Source organism: Chiloscyllium plagiosum, unplaced genomic scaffold (genome assembly GCF_037043375.1).
Source record: "Chiloscyllium plagiosum isolate Xiang-an unplaced genomic scaffold, Cpla_swu_hap1 HiC_scaffold_51, whole genome shotgun sequence".
Classification (NCBI taxonomy): domain Eukaryota; kingdom Metazoa; phylum Chordata; class Chondrichthyes; order Orectolobiformes; family Hemiscylliidae; genus Chiloscyllium; species Chiloscyllium plagiosum.
This window is the reverse complement of record NW_028270189.1, coordinates 35,344,764-35,365,081: the sequence shown is the minus strand read 5'-3', so window position 1 is coordinate 35,365,081 and position 20,318 is coordinate 35,344,764. Positions and strand designations below refer to the sequence as shown.

At 45.1% G+C, this 20,318-nt stretch overlaps 1 long non-coding RNA gene across 1 annotated transcript in view; it reads left to right on the top strand.

Annotated features, from left to right (window-relative positions):
• The window catches only part of LOC148135155 (uncharacterized), an 81,492-nt gene that overhangs the window by 48,123 nt on the left and 13,051 nt on the right, over positions 1-20,318 (top strand). Inside the window, exons 5-6 of the long non-coding RNA XR_015755547.1 lie at positions 229-340; positions 17,300-17,478. This is a non-coding gene — a long non-coding RNA (uncharacterized LOC148135155). The remainder of the gene's footprint in view (positions 1-228; positions 341-17,299; positions 17,479-20,318) is intronic.

Genomic DNA, 20,318 nt, shown 5'->3' with positions numbered 1-20,318 from the left:
CTCGATGTGTAGGTCAATTTGCTGCCTCTGTCAGTGTTTCTCCCTCTTACTGCTGGTCTGAGATCCTGAATCAACAGAATTCTCCAAACCAGAGAACCGCAGCAGCACAGGCCAGGGATGGAGACTGGGATTTTCCAGATCTCTGCTGAACTCTGTGCCACTCTGCACGAGTTATCCTCATTGCATCAATCTAATTTCCCATTCTGTCTATTTCTCTGTCTCATGCAGTTAATCAGGATATTCCTAACTCCTGTCTCATCCATCACCTCATTGAAGACGCTTCGTCAGCCAGAGCGAGATGGAGAGGGAGATCTGCAGCCTTCAGTAAATCCTGCAGCTGGTAAGATCACTCACAGTAAACAGCACATGGAGGAGTTAGTGGCCTTCTGTATTCAGACCTGGAAGACAGGACACAGGTATAGTGCTGGGCAAGGAGCAGCAATATTCTAGGCTTCATTCCCACCAGCTTGTGAGGGTCCTGCTTTCACCTCTGCTGTGCTGGTCCTCTCTGAGACAGTACAGGGGATCACAGGCATCAATCCTGGCCCATGCTGTATTCGTGATCTCTGTAATATCCTCCAGTCCCAATAATCCTTCCTCTGTTTGGAATCTCCTCTCGTCCACACCATTCTCTCTGTCTCTGTCTTTATCAGGTTCTCCAATCCCTAACAACCTAATTCCTAAACTTCTCCAGTAGATACTAAATTCCTTCATCCCTGTAAACCCCGACTGTCCTGTTTATCCCTGTAAGCTCCTCCTACCAATACCACCCTCCCTGTCAATGTATGTGTCTTTAACCTCTCCATCGGTCCCTACCTATGTAATCTTCTCCAGCTCCTACAACCCTTCCTTAGCTATGGACAAATTTGTAATCTCCTTATCGTTCTCCAATTCTTCGATGTTAATCTTTTAAAATTTCACCTTAGTTCCCAACTCCAAACCCCTCCCGGGCACAGGACCCTCTTTCAGTTTGTGCAACCTTCCCTATCTGTATAACTGTCTCCAACCCAGTAACCTGCATTCTCCATTGCCTTCCTATCTCTGTAGCCTCCAGAATCTTGAAGCCTTCTTATATCTGTAAACGTCTTCAGTCACGACAACCTTCCATAACTCTGTTAGTATATACAATACTCTTCTCCCGAAACATCCCCTGTCTGTGCCTCTCAATCTGCCTGCCTCTCCCTACATTCATCCCTACCCCATCTCCAGAATCTATCCCAGCTCCCTCTATCATTGTAAATTCCTCCAATTCCCAAACATCTTTGGCCCACTGACATTCTTGTCCAGATGTAAATCTGTTTAATTCTAACATTCTTGAGCCCCTGTAGGCCTCCCTGTCGCTGTAACCTCTCCACATCCATTCAAACACCCACTACTGAGGAATGACTCCCTGCAGTCGCCATAAGGCAGGTGGAATGATAGTGAACAGATATGATGGAAAAGCCAGGAAATTACAGCCCCGTGAGCCCAGTGTTGGGGAAGTTGTTGGAGGAGATTCTGAAAGAAAGGAGCTATGTATATTTGGAAAGGCAAGGGCTGATTCAAGACGGTCAGCATGACTTTGTGAGTGGGAGACCTTGTTTCACAAACCGGATTGACTCTTCGAGGAGGTGGCCAAGAGAGAGATGAAGGCAGAGCAGTGAACATTGTCCACGTGGACTTTAGCGAAGCATTTAACAAGGTTCAAAGGGATGTAGAACATCTAGCCATGAGGAAGAAGGAAGCTTATTTAAGGTTGAGGATGCAAGAATCAGACAGGTTTCTAGAGGGTAACATGGAGCAGCACGATGGCTCAGTGGTTAGCACTGTGACCTCATAGCACCACGGACTCTATTTCGATTCCAGCCTCAGGCGACAGTCTGTGTGGAGTTTGCACATTCTCCCTGTTTCTGCGTTGGTTTCCTCCACGTGCTCTATTTTCCCCCCACAGCCCAAGGATGTACATGTTAGGTGACACAACCATACTACATTACCCATAGAGTTCACGGATGTGTAGGTTCGGCGCATTAGTCAGGGCAAATGGAGAGAATTAGGTTGGTGGGATGGTTCTAGGTGCTGCACTGTTTGGAGGGTTGATATGGAGGTGTTCGACCAAATGGCCCGTTTCCACACTGTAGTGAATCCCTGGAGATACCAGGAAGGAACTGAGGAATGGACGTAGGACAACTAGAAGAGGGCATGAAAAAGCTTTGTTGGGAAGGATTAAGGAAAACCGTAAGGCATTCTCCAATTATGGGAGGAAGACGAGGATGACAAGAGTGAGGGTAGGGATAGTGGAGGGAACTTGTGCCTGGAGTCACAGGAGGTAGGGGAGGTCCTTAATGAATACTATGCCTCAGTATTCACTGCTGAGAGGGACCTTGTTATTTGTGAGGACAGCGTGAAACAGGCTGATATATGTGAACAGGTGGATGTTAAGAAGGAGGATGTGCTGAGAATTTTGTAAAACACAAGGATAGATAAGTCACTGAACCAGACTGGATGAACCCAAAGTTACTACAGGAAGCGAGCGGCGAGATTGCTGCACACTTAGCGATGATCTTTGCATCTTCACTGTCTACTGGAGTCGTACGAGATGATTCGAGGTTGGCAAATGTTATTCCCTTGTTCAGGAAAGGGAATAGGGATAATCCTGGGAATTACAGACCTGTCAGTCTTCTGTCCGTGGTGTGCAGATGATTGGAGAGGACTCTGAGAGAGCGGATTTATGACTCCGTAGAAAACCATCGTTTGATTAGAGATAGTATGGTTTTGTAAGGGGCAGATCATGCCTCACAAATCTTATTGAACCTATTGAGAATGTGACAAAACACTTTTATGGCTCATTCAGAAAGTACGGAGGCATGGGATACAGGGGAACCTGTCTGTCTGGATACAGGATTACTCGCCCACAGAAGACAGATGGTGATGATAGATGGAAAGCATTCACCCTGGAGCTCAGTGACGAGTGGCTTTCTGCAGGGAGAGGTTACCGGGGCTGATCTCTTTGTGTGTTTAGGAATGACTTGGATGTGTGAGTGGAAGAGTGGGTTAGAAAGTTTGCCAATGAAACGAGGGTTGGTGGAGTGGTTGATAGTGTGGAGGGCTGTTATAGGTTGCAACAGACAATGACAGGATGTAGAGCTGGGCTGAGAAGTAGCAGATGGAGTTCAATCTGGAAAAGTGTGAAGTCATTCATTTTGGAAGGTTGAATTTGTAAAGCAGAATGCAGGGTTAAAGGTATGATCCTTGGGCAGTGTGGAGGAACAGAGGGATCTTGGGTTCCAAGTCCCTCGATCCCTCAACGTTGTCACCCAAGCTGAGAGCCTTGTTAAGAAAGAATATATTGTGTGGGATTTCATTCGTGTGGGGATTGAGTTTTAAAGCTGTGAGGTTATGCTGCAGCTCTATAGAGCTCTTGTTAGACCACTCTTGGAATATTGTGTTCAGTTCTAGTCCCCTCATTACAGCAAGGATGTGGAAGGTCAGAGAGGGTAAAGAGGAGATTTACCAGGATGCTGCCTGTACTGGAGGGCATGTCTTCTGAAGAGAGGTTGAGGGAGCTAAGGCTTTTCTCATTGGAGTGAAGAAGGGAGAGGGGTGACTTGGTAGAGGTGAACAAGATGATGAGCGGCACAGAGAGAGTGAATATTGAGAGACATTTTTTACCTTGACATAACTAGGGGGTCTAATGTTAAGGTGATTAGCCAGTGGTTAAGGGGAGATTTCAGAGGTAGGTTTGTTACATTTAGAGTGGTGGGTGAGTGGAATTCACTGCCAGCAGTGGCAGTAAAATTAGATGCATTTGGAACATTTAATATACTTCTGGATAGGCACATCAATGGCAGTAAAATGAAGGATATGTAGGTGAGTTTGATCTTACATTCGGATAAAAGATTGGCATGGCATCATGGCCGAAGGGTCTTGTGCTGTACAGTTCTGTGTTCTACTTTCCATGTGGTAAACTGGGTAATAAGCTCAGATCAATGTAAAAGGATATGACATTCTGGAGGAGCTAGTCAACTGGATATAAAATTGGCTGGATGGTAGGAGATAGAGGGTGATGGGAGACATGTTGTTTTTCTGACTGGAGGCATGTGACCAGCGGTGTAGAGGGTCCACTGTTTTTTGACATTTGGATAAATGGTTTGGATGGGAGTATTGGTTTTGTGGTAAGTAAGCTTTTTTTGGGTGACACTGACATTGGTGGTAAAGTGGACAGTGAAGAAGGTTATCTGCGATACAACAGGATGAACAGTACTGTTGGGATAGAGGGATAAAGAATAGCAGATGGAGTTTAATTAGATAAAGGTGAAGTGTTCTTTTGTGGTGAAGAAAACAGGGTGGGACCTGTACAGTTAATGCTCGGACCCTGGGTAATGTTGTCAGTCAGAGACCCAGGGATGCAGGTACACATTTCTTTGAAAGTGGTGTCACAGGTAGACAGGCTGGTGAAGCTGACGTTTGGGATGGTTACCTTCATTGGGTAGAGCATTGAGAGTAGGTGTTGGGATGTCATGGTGTGGCTGTACAAGACATTGGTGCAGCCACCATAAAAGCATTGTTGATCAGTAGGAAGAACTCATCTGGTTCACTTACATCCTTTAGGGAAGGACATGTGACATTCTAACCTGGTCTGGCTAACATGTAACTCCAGACCCACAGCAGTGTGTCTGACTCTGAGCTACCCTCTGGATAATTACCATTGGGGCAATGTATGCTGGTCCAGGCAGTGACACCCACATTCCATGAATGAATAAATAAAATGCTTATGTCCATCCCTACCTCTGCAAACCCCTCCAGCTGCAACGTACCGTACTGGCTTTGTTTAGGCCCTGACCACTCTCTGTAACATTCTCACCACCTCCAGCATCTTCACCTCTCTCTGTTCCTATTGTGCCAATAAACCGTGACAATGATTTCCCGTCCCACTGTCCTCCTCCTGCTAGCAGACCCTTTGCAATCCCTTTAATACTTACTCCTAAAACACTCTGTCAGTTCAGGATTTTAAGTAGTTTTGGTGACCTTCTCAGCCTCATAATCAAATATGATCCATTTTGTCCTGAGTGAGGGACCAGTGGGGATTTCTTGCTGAGGTTTTGTCTGTTTCAATGGAATGTCCTTTTGTTCAGTGTTTTACACTTTTCCTTCAAATGATTTCCATTATTCATTTACAGACACATATTTCAGACTGTTTAGCCTGTTTATCTTGGTCAGTTATCCTCTCAAACTCATGTAATTGGCTATTTTTGTTTTTAGATGCAGCTTATCCTTTCTGTGATTCACTTTAAGATGTTATATTCCTTAAATCTGCACTTTATCACAATTTGCCGGAGGATCTCTCCAGGTGAAATTAAGCATTCACTAGGTTTCATCGCGCAACGGTGGGTCTGAGATAGTTACATCCCGACCCAGTTGTACAATGTTTTATTCAAAGAAATATTGAAAAAAATTCTCCAAACTCCTCTTGCAATATCACTCTTGTCAGGGTGATTGTCCCAGATTATACGAATTTTGAAGTTTCACTGAATTATCATTATGCCTTTATCAAAAATTCCAATGAGCTCCTGTGTACTGCAGGGATGAACAATGGAATGCTGTTCGGTGGCAAAAACTGTTCTGCTGCTTGAGTCCTTGGCAAGTAGTAGCCAGAATTTACATTCAGGCAGATTCTACTTCATGATCTGAGGTCAAATGCTTTCTCTGTAATTTTTTGTTAACCATTATTGTTAGTGTAACCCATTTTGCCTGAGTTTCCACAAGGTTGTGATCCATTGAATACTTTTGTTCGCCCTGGAAGCATGTCTCTCTGGTGTCTAAATCTCTTTTATCTCTGAGTCTTAAATCATCTACCTTATTACAGCGACATTATCCATTAAAAAAACATAACTTACTCTTTCCTACAATTTTCTGTCACAAATCTATTCACTGATGTACAGTTTTAGTTAAACTTTGTCCCATCCTGTTCCTTTCTGCTTGAGTTCAGTCACATCCCCATGCTGTTCTGATGCTTCACCTTTTCTCTTTGGATTTGGAAAGCTCCTTTCACCTGTACCCTGTCCCTGCATCCTCTCTGTCAGTTGAAAGCCATGTCCATAAACCTACCGACATGATTGGCCAGTACACTGCTCCCAGCATATTCCCGTGGGACCATCCTAATGGATTATTTATTAAATCAGTTATGGGATGTTGGTGTCCCTGGCTGACCAGCATTTCTTGCCCATCCCTAGCTGCCCTTGAACTGAGTAACGTGCTCGGCCATTTCAGAGGGTCATTGAGAGGCAAACACTTTGCTCTGGGGATGTCGTGCAGACCACGTGAGGATGGGCAGATGTCCTTCTCGAAAGGACAACTGTTTGGGTTTTTTGTCCAACAGCAATGGGCTCATACTTATTTATGGATTATTATTATTTTTGAAACTATTGATTTCAAATGTCGCAATTTCAGATGGTGGGATTCAAACCTGCCTCCCCTGAACATTAGCTGAGGTTTTGGATACATTCTGTAGCAATAATATCACTAGGCCATCACTTCACCTGCTCACTGGGTGCTCATCCCTGAGCACTGATACCAGTGCATCATGAAGCTAAACCCATTCTTCCGACACAATTGTGTGATCCTGACATCTTCCAGCAATCTGGTGCTCTTTCTTAATATCGCTCCATTTTCCAGATCTCTGTGGGGCCCAATGCCATTCTCCCTGTGTAACCCTCACTACATCAGTATAATTTCCCATTGTGTCTATTCCTCTGTCTCCTGTATGTATTCAGGAACGTTCTGACTCAATAGTCTTGCTAGCTGCGGGGTGGATCGTCCATCACCACATTGAACACAGTTAGTCAGCCAGAGACAGACAAAGGGAAAAGAGATCTGGAGCCTTCAATAAATCCTGTAGTGAGGTAAGATCGCTCACAGTGCATAGAGCAAAGAACTATGAGAGGGCTCCAAACATCTGTGAACAAGACATGACATTGATACAGTGCTGGAGGGGTAGCACAGTACAGACACACCCCAGGCTCAATCACCACCCCTACAATAAGTTCAGTTGTACTAAGACTCAGTACTCTGCAACACTGTATCTGTGCCATGTCTTGTGGTCCAGTGTCTTTAATAATTTTTAATTCCTATAACATTTCCTATCTCTGTAACCTCCTCCCTTCCCGATAGTCTCGCCACATATTTGAAACATACTGCATTCCAGCCAACCATCCCTATCTCTGTAACTTGCTTCAGTGTCTACAACATGCTTTATCTCGGTAGTCTCCTCCTCCAATAACTGGAGACAGAGGCATGCAGCACGGAAACAGTTCTTTCGATCCAACCACTCCATGCTAACAAGAGTCCCTGAATGATACACGTTTCTCTACATTTAAACCATATCCCTTCAAACCTTCTCCTCTCCATGTGCCTACCCAAATGTCTTTTACATATTGTTATTCGACTTCTCTCCACCACTTCCCCTGGAAGCTCATTCCACACCTGCACCATTCTCTGTGTTAAAAATGTTCTCCAATTGCTTTAAAGTCTTTCCTCTCTCACCTCATATTTATGCCCTCTAGGCCATAGAACATGTAAGCGCACTACAGGCCCTTCGGCCCTCAATGTTGTGCCAACTTCTGGAACCAATCTGAAGCCCATCTAACCAACACTATTCCATTATCGTCCATATGCCTATACAACGACCATTTAAGTACCCTTAAAGTTGGTGAGTCTACTACTGTTGCAGACAGTGCGTTCCACGCCCCCTACTACTCTCTGAGTTAAGAAGCTACCTTGGACATCTGTCCTACAATTATCTCCCCTCAATTTAAAGCTATCTCTCCTCATGCAAGGCATTGCCTTCCGAGGAAAAAGCCTCTCAACCCATCTCACCCTGTGCTTATCCTATATGCCTCAATTAATTTGCCTCAAATGTTTTCTCTCGAACGAAAACAGCTTCAAGTCCCTCAGCCTTTCCTTGTAAGACCTTCCCTCCAGACCAAGTGACATCCTAGTAAATCTCCTCTGAACCCTTTCCAAAGCTTACACATCCTTGCTGAAATGTAGTGACCTGAACTGTAACCAATACTCCAGTTTTGTACAGCTGCAGCATGATCTCATTGATCCGAAACTCAATCCATCTACCAATAAAAGCTAACACACCGAATGCCTTCTGAACAAACTTATCAACCTGAGTGACAATTTTCAGGGATCAATGTACATAGACACATAGATCTCTCTGTTCACCGACACTATCAAGAATCTTACCATTAGCCCAGTACTCTGTGTTCTTGTTACTCCTTCCAAAGTGAATCACCTCACACTTTTCCATATTAAACTCCATTTGAGAACTCTCAGTTTAGCTCTGCAGTTTATCTCTGCCTCTCTGTTACCTACAACATCCTGCATCACTATGCACAACTCTACCAACCTTAATGTAATCCGCAACTTCACTCATCCTTCAATGACAAGCAACAGTGGATCCAAAACACATCGTGGCGTTACCCCACTAGGAACTGAATTCCAGGATGTATATTTCCCATCAACCACTACTCTCTGTCTTCTTTCATTGAGCCAATTTCTGATCCCAACTGTGAAATTACCCACAATCCCATGCCTCTGTATTGTCTGCAATAGCTTACCATGGGGAGCCTTAACAAACTTAACAAACAAGCCTTACTGTCATCCAAAACACTACATCAACTGCTTTACCCTGATCCACCTCATTGGTCACCTTCTCAAAGATCTCAGCGGTTTGCGATGCTCGACCGTGTTGACTATCCCTTATCAACTTATTCATCTCCAGATGGTTATAAATCCTATTTCTTATAAGCCTTTCCAACACTTCATCCAGAATCAAAGTAAGGCTCACAGCTCGTATAGTTACCAGGGTTTTCTCTGCTTCCCTTCTTGGACAAAGGAACATTTGCTATCCTCCAGCCTTCTGGCACTATTCCTGTAGACAATGACAACATAAAGATCAAAGCCAATGACTTAGCAATCTCCTTCCTGGCTTCGCAAAGAATACGAGGATAAATCCTATCCAGCCCAGGGGACTTAGCTATCTTTACAGTTTGCAGAATTGCTAACACGTCCTCCTTATGCACTTCAATCCCATCTAGTTATGGACTCCACTACCCTGAGGTAAAGATGTTGGCTAATCAACTTACCTGTATCCCTCAAGGTTTTCTAAACCTTTATACGATTACCCCTCAGCCACCTACGCCCAATGGAATACGAAGGACAATGATAGAAACATCTCTGTTCCTGTCCCTGCCACTACTTTGCCACAATGTTCTGGGATACACTTGTTCAGGACCTGGGGCTTTCTCTATCTTTGTGTTCTAAGACCTCCAGCGCTACCTGTTCTGTAATGGGAACTATTTTCAAGACATCATTATTTCTTTCCCTTTGTTTCTTAGTCTTTTTCCACAGTGCGTTCTGACATGAAGTATTCATTTAGGGTCGCGCCCATCTCCTGTGGTTCCACATATGGATGGCCTCACTGATCTTTGAGTGGCCCCATTGTCTCTCCATTTGTTTTTTTGTCCTTGTATGCTATGGAAAACTCTTTGCATTCTCCTTAACCTTATCGGCCAAAGCAATCTCGTTACCTCATGTTGCTTTCCAGCTTATCCAGATTCTCGGATTCTGCCAACTCTCCAGCATCAGTAACATCTTCGTCAATCTTTGCTCCAATTACAATTTCAGATAATGCTTCCTAAATCAGGATGATCAGAATTCTATGTAATACTCCAAAGCTGTGCTGACTATCCCCAATTAATCCTTGCTTTGTAAATGCATGTAACTCCTGTTCAGCAGAATCACTCCCAACAACTTACGCACCACTGACATCAAGATAATTGGTGTTTATGTCCCTGGCTTTCCCCTGCAGACTTTCCTAAATATTGGCACAACATCAGCCACACTCCAGGCTTCCAGCTCATCACCCGTGGCTGTCAGTGATAGAAAAAAACTCTTTCCGGGACACCACAATTTCTTCCTGAGCTTCCCACATTATCCAGGGATGTACCTGATTGGTTCCCAGGGATTCGTCTACCTTTTATGCATTTTAAAACCTCCAGTACCTCCTGTTCTGTAATGTGGACTCTTTTGAAGACATCACTGTTTATTTCCCTGACTTTGCCAGTCTTTCTTTACAGTAAGTTGAAACGTGAAATTTTCATTTAGGATCTCAGCCATCTCCTCTGGTTCCACACTTGGTTGGCCCCATTGATCATTAAGGAACCATATTCTGTCCGTATTTAATCTTCTGTTCTTAATATACTTATATTTTCCTCAGTTTGATCTGCCAGAGCTTTCTGTGGTTCCCTTTGGGCCCTCCTGAATTCCCACTTAAATGTATTCCTCCACCCGCAATGTTCTTCAATGGATTCCTTTAACCCAGCTGGCTATATGTGTCATGTGCTCCATTTCTCTTGATGTCAACCTCAACATCTCCAGTCATTCAGTGTTTCTTACTTGTATCAGCATTGTCCTTCACACTAACAGGAATATGCTGGCCTGAACTCTCATTTTATCTCAAGTTTGAAAGCTTCCCATCTGCCTGACGTCCCTTTACTTGCAAATAGACTCCACAATCAATTGTTAATTGCTCTTGACTAGTACCTTCTGGATTCAGGCAGGGCCAGTTTTGATCAATAACTTGTGATCCAACCATGTTCTTTTCCATTGCTATTTTCAAACTAATACGACTGTTGTGAATTTGCCGATGTGTTTCCCCATGAACACCTCAGTCCCTTTCCCTCCCTTGTTTCCCAAGCGAAGGTCAGGTTATACCCCTTCCTGCAGTCCGACCATTGACATTCTGACTGGGACAGTTTTGTTGAACATGCCTAACAAATCCCTCCCATCCAAGCTCTGAACACTCTGGCAGTCCAAGTCTAAGTTTAGAAAGTTAAAAACCCCGACCATTACAACGCTATCATTCTTACAGATATCTGAGATCTCCCGACATATTTGCTACTCCTTTTCCCGCTGACTATTGACGGCCTGTAGTGCAGTCATATCAAAGTGATGACCAATTCTCATTTCTCATTTCCACCATTACAGCATCACTGGGCGATCCCCAGGAATATCCTCGCTAAGTGCTGCAGTGATGTTTCACTGATCAAAAACTCCAATCCTCCTCCTCTCTCACTCCTGTTCTCTCCATCCTGTAGAATCTGTACCCTGGAACATAGAGCTATCAATCCTGTCCCTCCCTCAGCTGTATTTCTGTAATATCTATGGTGTCTCAGTCCCATGTACCCGTGCATGCACCAAGTTCATTTGCCTTTCCTGTTAGGCCTGTTATGTTGAAATAAAGTTGTTTAATTGATCAGTTTTCTCTCATTGCCTGCTGTGCTCTTGCCTGCCTTGTCTATTTAAATGACTCTCTTGAAATTCTGTCCCAGCCTCAACCTTCAGATAGTAGCCTGAAACTATCCCCTTCACTGTGGGCAACACATTCACTTTTCATGTCATCTGCACACTGGATAATGACCCCTTCTGCTTTCACATCCAAGGTATTCATGTACATACAAACAGCAATGGCACCTGCACAGATCCCTGTGGTATACCCACTGATGAAAGAATTTCAAACACAAAATCAACACTCCACCAATTGTGAATCCAATTTACCAACTTGCCTTGGATCCCATTGGTCTGTTGGACCAGCCTTCCATGTGGGACCTTGTCAAAGGCCATAGTGAACTCCAATGAATCCACATCATCTGCAGAGCCATCTTCAATATTGTTATTCATGATTTCAAAGAAAACTCAGCTGAATTTATCAGACAGAATCTTCCTTTACCAAATCCGTGCTGACTATCCCTAATTGTTTCCTGCCTTTCCAATTATTGATTCATTCTGTCCCTCAGAATTGTTTCCAATAATTTCCCTCCCATTGCTGCCAGACTATCTGCTCTGTAATTACCTAGCCGATCCCTGCTGCCCTTCTTGAACAAAGGAACCACATTAGCGATCCTCCACTCATTCAGCACTTCACCTGTGGCCAGCAAAGTATTAAATATATACGCCAGGGCCCTAGAAATCTCCTCCCTTTCCTCGCATAACAGCCTGGGATACATTTCATTGGGCACTGGGAATTTCTCCAGTGAAATTCCCTGTGAAAACATTTAATACCTCCTCCTTATTGATTTTAACATATTCTCGAACCTCACCATATCAACAGAAATCCCCTGCTACAATCCTTTCTCCTGTGTGAACACAGATGGGAAGTATTCATTGAAGACATCACCTACTTCCTTTGGCTCCATACACAGATTGTCCCTTTGGTTTCCAGCAGGATGCAGTCTTTAGCTGGGACTCCTCTGACTATAGACACAAAATATCTGCTAGCTTTTCCTTAATACTGTCTACCAAGGATATTTCATGGCCATTGCTTGCCCCTTATTTTTTAAGGACCCCTTGCCCTCTCTATACTTGTGAATGACTTCACCTGATTTTATTGCACTGTATGTTCTTTATCAAACTCACAATATCACTTGATCAGTATTCACTGGACTTGCTGCCTTTGTCATTCCCACTTTATTAACAAACTGGCCATGGATTCTCACTGTTTCACTTTAACATATTCCACTTTCCACATATAGCCGTAACTGCAGATAGTTCCAGCCAGTCTCTGTTTGCCACTTCCTGTCTCATTATTGGAGACTCAGTTGTGAGCGGGACAGACAGGAGACTGTGTGGCTGCAGAAGAGACCCCAGGATTGTGTGCTGCCTCCCAGGTACCAGGGTCAAGGATGTCTCTACCCGGTTACTGAACATTCTGAAGGGGGAGGCGAACAGCCAGAGGTCATTGTGCACATCGGTCCACATAACAGAGGTAGACAAAGTGATGGGGTCCTGTGCAATGAGTATCGGGCGTTAGGTAAAAAGTTGAAAAGCAGGACCTCAAAGGTAGTGATCTCCAGATTACTCCCTGTGCCATGTGCCAGTGAGGATAGACATAGAAAGATAGGCCAGATGGATGTGTGGCTGAGAAGCAGATGTCGGGGGCAGTTCTTGGATCATTGGGATCTCTTCTGTGGTAGAGGTGACCTGTCAATGGGGGGCGCGGGTTGGACTTGAACCAGAGGGAAATCAGCATCCCTTGGTTGAGGGTGGGGGGAAGGTTGGCTGACTGGCAACGCACGAGACCTGACTGGTAAGGCAGATGAGCTCAGAGCATGGATTGGCTCTGTGGACTGGAAAATACCAGCATAACAGAAACATGGCTGACAGATAGAGGTATTAGACACAATGCTGGGCAAGGAACAGCTACATTCAAGGCTACAATCCCACCATCTTGTGAGGGTCCTGCTTTCCCCTCTGCTGTACGGTCCTCACTGAGACAGCACAGGAGGTCCAAGGCATTAATCCTGGCACATGCTGTATTTGTGATCTTTGTAATATCCTCCAGTCCCGATAATTCTTCCTCTGTTTGGAATCTCCTCCAGTCCACACAATGCTCTCTGTCTCTGTCAGTTTCTCTAACCCCTAACACCCTAATCCCTAAACTTCTCCTGTAGATACTAAATTCCTTCATTCCTGTAAACCCTGACAGTCCTGTCTATCCCTGTAAGCTCCTTCTACCAATACCACCCGCCATTTAAATGCATTTGCCTTTAACCTCTCCATCCGTCCCTATCTGGGTAAACTTCGCCAACTCCTCCAACCCTTCCTTATCTGTGAAAAATTATTCTGTCCATGGAGCTGTCCAGATCTGTGTAATCACTTCCAGACCTGAACTGCCTCCCTGTCTTTGTAACTATGTCAGGCTCCTACCAGAGAATCTAACTATATGTGAAATCTCCCAAGGAATCCTGACCTTAGGAACCTCCTCCACCTGTTAACATTCTCCATGGCTGTGGATACCATCCAGTTCTACCGTCCCTATCATGGGATTTAGTCTCTACAATCCTAATGATGCCAATAAACTCTTCCCCTCTCAACCAGACTCAGTCTCTGTAAACTCTAGTAGTCCCTAATCCCCTTGCTGTGCATATAATCTCCTTCAGACATTACAAATCTTTATACCTTTAATGTGCTCCCCTTATCACTACACGAGTTATTTGTTATATTCATGAGCTGCTGTAATTGCCACTGTGACACTCACCATGTTCCATCCCTACATCCTTCAGTTTGTCTGAAATGTCCTCCTTATTCTTAAACCCTCCCCCTCTATGTCACCTGTTCAAGTCTCCACAACCCTCCATACCTCTGGAGAAACTATACAGTTAAAGCTGCTGCAATAACCTCAAATCCTCCTGATCTTTCTAACTCCCTTTAGTTGTGAAATTCTCCCCATCTCTGTAACATACTATCCTACAGGGTTGAAAGCCCTCCCTATCTTTGCTCCTCCAATCCCTAGAGCTGTCCCAGTCTTTGTAACTTTGTCCTGCACCTTGAAACCTCCTGGTTGCTGAACCCTCTTCAGACACTGTACTTTGTCGATTTCTGTAACTTTCCCCTGCTCTTAGAAATCCCCTGTCTGTATGATCCCCTGCAGTTTCTGCAATGCTCCCTATCTCTAACCACCAACTGCTTCCACAACCATCCCTACATTTTTTTACCACTTCCAGTTCCTTCAGCACCTTCTATAGTTGCAAACTCGCCATTTTCCAAGGCTATTCCACTTCGTACAATGGCTGCCATAATCTGAAGCCCACACTCTCTCTAACCTGGAACTCTCTCTATAATCCGTTAACATCTGCAGCCACCACTGCTGTCTGTATCTTTCTTCGCTCCTCCAGTCCTATTAAGCTTCCCATTATTGCACTAACGTAAGTACTAAGTGTATCTTAGTACTGTCCTAAAAGTTTTTATGTCACTGCAAACTGCTTCAGCCCTGCCACTATCTCCATAAACATCTACAGCCCTTAAAGCCCTCCCTTTCTGTGTAACCTCTTCCAGTCCTGACAACATCCCAATCTATGCAGCCCCTTTAATCTTCACTTGTTGGGTAATCCCTTGGAATCCCTGACGATTTCCCGATCTTAGTACAAACCCCAATCTTTGTGACTCTACAGTTCCCATAAGACTCACTTTCAATGTCAGCTCACCCAATCCATACATCCACCTTTAACCTCCTTATCCTTCTCTAATTCTTCGATCTTAACCTATTTAAACCTCCCACTCCCCCCCACCCCTCAACCCTCCTGACCACAGGAACCTCTTTCAGTTTGTGCAATCTTCCCCATTTGTGTAACTCTCCCTAACCCAGTAACCTGGCATCCTTCATTTCCTTCCTATCTGTGTAGCCTTCAGAACCTGGAAGCATCCTTATAACTGTAAATGTCTTCCGTCACTACAACGTTCCATATCTCTGATAGTATATACAATGCACTTCTCCATGAAACACCCACTGTCTCTGCCTTTCGGACTGCCTGCCTCTCTCTACATCCATCCCTATCTCTAGAATCTAATCCAGCTCCCACTATCTCTGTGAATTGCTTCAATCTCCAAACTCGTTTGTCCCACTGACATTCTTGACCAGATGTAACTCTATTTAACTCTAACAGCCTCGATCCCATGTAAGCCTATCTCTGTAACCTTTACCCATCTGTTCAACCACCCCCCCCCCCCCCCCCCCCCCACTACTGAGGAATGACTCCCTGTATTCGCCATAAGGCAGATAGAATGACAGTGAACAGATATGATGGAACTGTCATTCCGGAGATGTAGCTGCAGAATCACCATCGCTGGGAAGGGAATATTGAAGCGTTGTGGGGTTGAGTCATAAAATCAATGAGATGTACAGCATGGAAACAGATCCTTCAGTCCAACTCATCCATGCCGACCAGATATCCCCACCCAATCTAGTCGCAAGAGGTAGACGAGGCAAAACATCAACAAGTTGTGAAGAAAGGATGAGGTTAATGCATTAATGAGACATTACGTGGATCTGACGATCAAAAGTTGGAGTCTAGTTGAGTGGAGCTGAGAATAAGCAAGCAGCAGCAATCATTAGCAGGAATTCTTTTATATGCACCAACCAGTGATGGTAATGTAAATGTGGTTACAGTCAGGACACTGAATGTACTTGTAGCAAAGGCAGTACAGTGACTGTGTATGACAGTGGTCTCCATTGCAACTGGATAACTAATGAGTATCAGGGCTGTAATGGATGGATTCCTGGATTGTATATGAGATGGTTTTCTATAATATCATATCAAGGAACCATCAACAAAATTGTCTTGTGTAGATCAAATGCTGTGTAATAATAAATATCCAATAATGCCATTATAAAGGGGTTTTCTGAGCAGAGACCCATAATGTTATGCAAGACATACTGAGTTTGAGTTCAGACCACGAGATGTAGGAGCGGAATTAGGCCATTTGGCCCATTGCGTATGCTCTGCCCTTCAGTCAGATCATGGTTGATCTGATGATCCTCTACTCTATTTACCTGCCTTTTCTACAAAACTCTTGTTTCTCTGTTTAATTAAAATCTGACCATCTCTGCTGTAAATATTCTTAAGGGCGCAGCCTCGGCAGCCCCCTGCAGTCAGGAATTCCCACAGAGTTACTATCCTCTGAGTGAAGACATTCCTCCTCATTTCCATCTTATATGGGTGAGCCCTTGCTGGGGCTTTCTGCCCTCTGGTTACAGATTCTCTCACAATTGAAATGAAAGGGATGACAAATATAATTATTGCAGATGAAATGAAAATTGGTGGAGTTGGGATTAATAAGGCGATCCAAGGTTGCAGGAGGTTACAGATCAGTTGGAAAGATGTGCAGAGAAATGGCAAATTGAGTTTAATCTGGACAAGTGTGAGATGATGTCAAAGTCAAGAGGAAAGTTAGGATACTGAGGGACATTGATATACAGAAGGATCTTGGTGCAAGTCAGTAACTCCCTGAAAATGGCAACAGAAGTGTTTCAGATGGGAAAGAAGGCAAATGGAACACTGGCCTTCATCGGTTACAACGTTGGGTATAGTGGGTTGCATCTGATGATGGAATTGTACAAAATTTCTGTTTGACCACATTTGGAGCACTGGGAGCAGTTGTCATCTCCACACAATAGGGAGGATGGGGAGGCTTTGGAGAGGGTACAAAAGGGGTTTATCAGCATGTTACCTGTTTTATGTTTTTAAGGGTGTGTTAGGTGTTAAGAGGAAATTAAACAAAGTTGGAATGCATTGTGAGATTATCAGAGGCTGACAGGTGACCAGGTACAGGGATATAACGTTAGGACAGGGACAGATAATGAGGATAGTCAGAATCTCTTTTCCAATGTGTAAGTTTCAAATACTAGAGCGCAGAGGTTTAAGGTGAGAAAGAGAAAGTTTAAATGAGGTGCGTGAGGCAAGTTTTTTTTTCTTTACAGAGAGTGGAAGTTTTCGAGGAGAAAGTGAGGACTGCAGATGCTGGAGATCAGAGCTGAAAATGTGTTGCTGGAAAAGCGCAGCAGGTCAGGCAGCATCCAAGGAGCAGGAGAATCGACGTTTCGGGCATGAGCCCTTCTTCAGGAATGAGGAGAATGTGCCAAGCAGGCTAAGATAAAAGGTAGGGAGGAGGGACTTGGGGGAGGGGCGTTGGAAATGCGATAGTTGGAAGGAGGTCAAGGTGAGGGTGATAGACCGGAGTGTGGGTGGGAGCGGAGAGGTCAGGAAGAAGATTGCAGGTTAGGAAGGTGGTGCTGAGTTCGACGGATTTGACTGAGACAAGGTGGAGGGAGGGGAAATGAGGAAACTGGAGAAATCTGAGTTCATCTCTTGTGGTTGGAGGGTTCCTAGGCGGAAGATGAGGTGCTCTTCCTCCAACCATCGTGTTGCTATGGTCTGGCGATGGAGGAGTCGAAGGACCTGCATGTCCTTGGTGGAGTGGGAGGGGGAGTTGAAGTGTTGTGTCACGGGGTGGTTGGGTTGGTTGGTCCGGGTGTCCCAGAGGTGTTCTCTGAAATGTTCCGCAAGTAGGCGGCCTGTCTCCCCAATATTGAGGAGGCCATATCGGGTGCAGCGTATGCAATGAATGATGTGTGAGGAGGTGCAGGTGAATTTGTGGCGGATATGGAAGGATCCTTTGGGGCCTTGGAGGGTAGTAAGGGGGGAGGTGTGGGCGCAAGTTTTGCATTTCTTGCGGTTGCAGGGGAAGGTGCCGGGAGTGGAGGTTGGGTTGATGGGGGGTGTGGACCTGACGAGGGAGTCACAGAGGGAGTGGTCTTTTCGGAACACTGATAGCGGAGGGGAGAGAAATATATCCCTGGTGGTGGGGTCCATTTGGAGGTGGCGGAAATGACGGCGGATGATACGATGTATATGGAGGTTGGTGGGGTAGTAGGTGAGGGCCAGTGGGGTTCTGTCCTGGTGGCAATTGGAGGGGTGTGGCTCAAGGGCGGAAGAGCGGGAAGTCGAGGAGATGCGGTGGAGGTCATTGTCGATCTCGATTGGCGGAAATTGCGGTCTTTGAAGAAGGAGGCCATCTGGGTTGTACGGTATTGGAACTGGTCCTCCTGGGAGCAGATGCAGCGGAGACAAAGGAATTGGGAATATGGGATGGCGTTTTTACGGGGGGCAGGTTGGGAGGAGGTGTAGTCTGGGTAGGTGTAGGAGTCGGTCGGTTTATAGTAAATGTCCGTGTTGATTCGGTCGCCCGAGATAGAAATGGAAAGGTCCAGGAAGGGGAGGGAGGAGTCTGAGACGGTCCAGGTGAAGGTGCTGGTAAAGTGGATGAACTGTTCAACCCCCTCGTGGGAGCACAAGGCAGCGCCGATACAGTCATTGATATAGCGGAGGAAAAGGTGGGGGGTGGTGCCAGTGTAGCTGCGGAAGATGGACTGTTCCATATATCCTACGAAGAGGTAGGCATAGCCTGAGTCCATGCGCGTGCCCATGGCTACTCCTTTGGTTTGGAGGATGTGGGAGGATTGGAAAGAGAAGTTGTTCAGGGTGAGGTCCAGTTCAGTCAGTCGAAGGAGGGTGTCAGTGGAAGGGCACTGGTTGGTACGGCGGGAAAGGAAGAAGCGGAGGGCTTTGAGGCCTTCGTGATGGGGGATGGAGGTGTACAGGGACTGGATGTCCATGGTGAAGATAAGGCGTTGGGGACTGGGGAAGCGAAAATCCTGGAGGAGGTAGAGGGCGTGTGTGGTGTCCCGAACGTAGGTGGGGAGTTCTTGGACTAAGGGGCACAGGACCGTGTCGAGGAATGCAGAGATGAGTTCGATGCGGCAGGAGCAGGCGGAGACAATGGGTCGTCCAGGGCAGTCAGGTTTGGGCAGGAGGTAGAAACGGGCGGTGCGGGGTTGTGGGACTATGAGGTTGGAGGCGGTGGATGGGAGATCCCCTGAGGTGATGAGGTTATGGATGGTCTGGGAGATGATGGTTTGGTGGTGGGAGGTGGGGTCATGGTCAAGGGGCCAGTAGGAGGAGGTGTCTGCGAGCTGGTGTTTAGCCTCAGCGGTCTAAAGGTTGGTGTGCCAAACTACTACCGCACCTCCCTTGTCTTCCGGTTTGATAGTGAGGTTGGGGTTGGAAAAGAGTGGAATTTGCCAAGCGAGGTCATAGAAACAGAAATGTGTGTAAAGTTTTGAAGTGACATTTAGACAGAAACATGAACGGCCAGAGAATAGAGGGACATGGACCATGTACATACAGATGGGGTGAGTTGAGAATGATATCAAGGTGGGCCAAAGGGCCTATTGCTGCACTGTTCTTTTTTCTACCTTCCCAGCATTTAAGCGCTCAAAGCACTTCAGAATCTTGCATGTTTCATTCAGTTTCTCTCTAATTTTTCTCAACTTCAATGGGTTCATTCTCAATCTACACTACCTCTAATTATATAATCCCTCCATTTTCAACATGAGTCGAGTGAACCTTCTCTGGCCTGCGTCTGATACAAGAATATCTTTCCATCGGGCACACACACTGTTCATAATATTCTAGGTGTAGTCTGACTTGTACCTTGCATCGTTTTAGTAAGACCTCCCTATATTTAGACTCCATTCCCTTTGTAATAAATGGCAGCATTTGATTTGCCTTCTCTATTACTTGATGACCCTGTAAGCTACTTTTTTCAGATTGATAAACAAGAACTCCCACAACCCTTTATGTTTCCAGTCTAAAAACAAATACTGTTAGCCTGACAGTAAGTCAGGAGCATGCTGAAATGAGTAAGAAACAACATATCAATAAAAAACTGGACCCTTAGAAACACATTTTAAAAAAGAGAATTTGTTTTTGAGCCTGTTGGATTTATTTGTTGGTGTGAATATAAATGGCAGAATAGATAAGGATGTTGGGGGGGTGGGGGGGAGATGGTGTTGGTACGGAGAATATGGTTTATTTGAATTTTCAGAAGCCTTTGTGCAAGTTTCAATAAGGGTTAAAGAGTAACTTGGTAGAGAATAG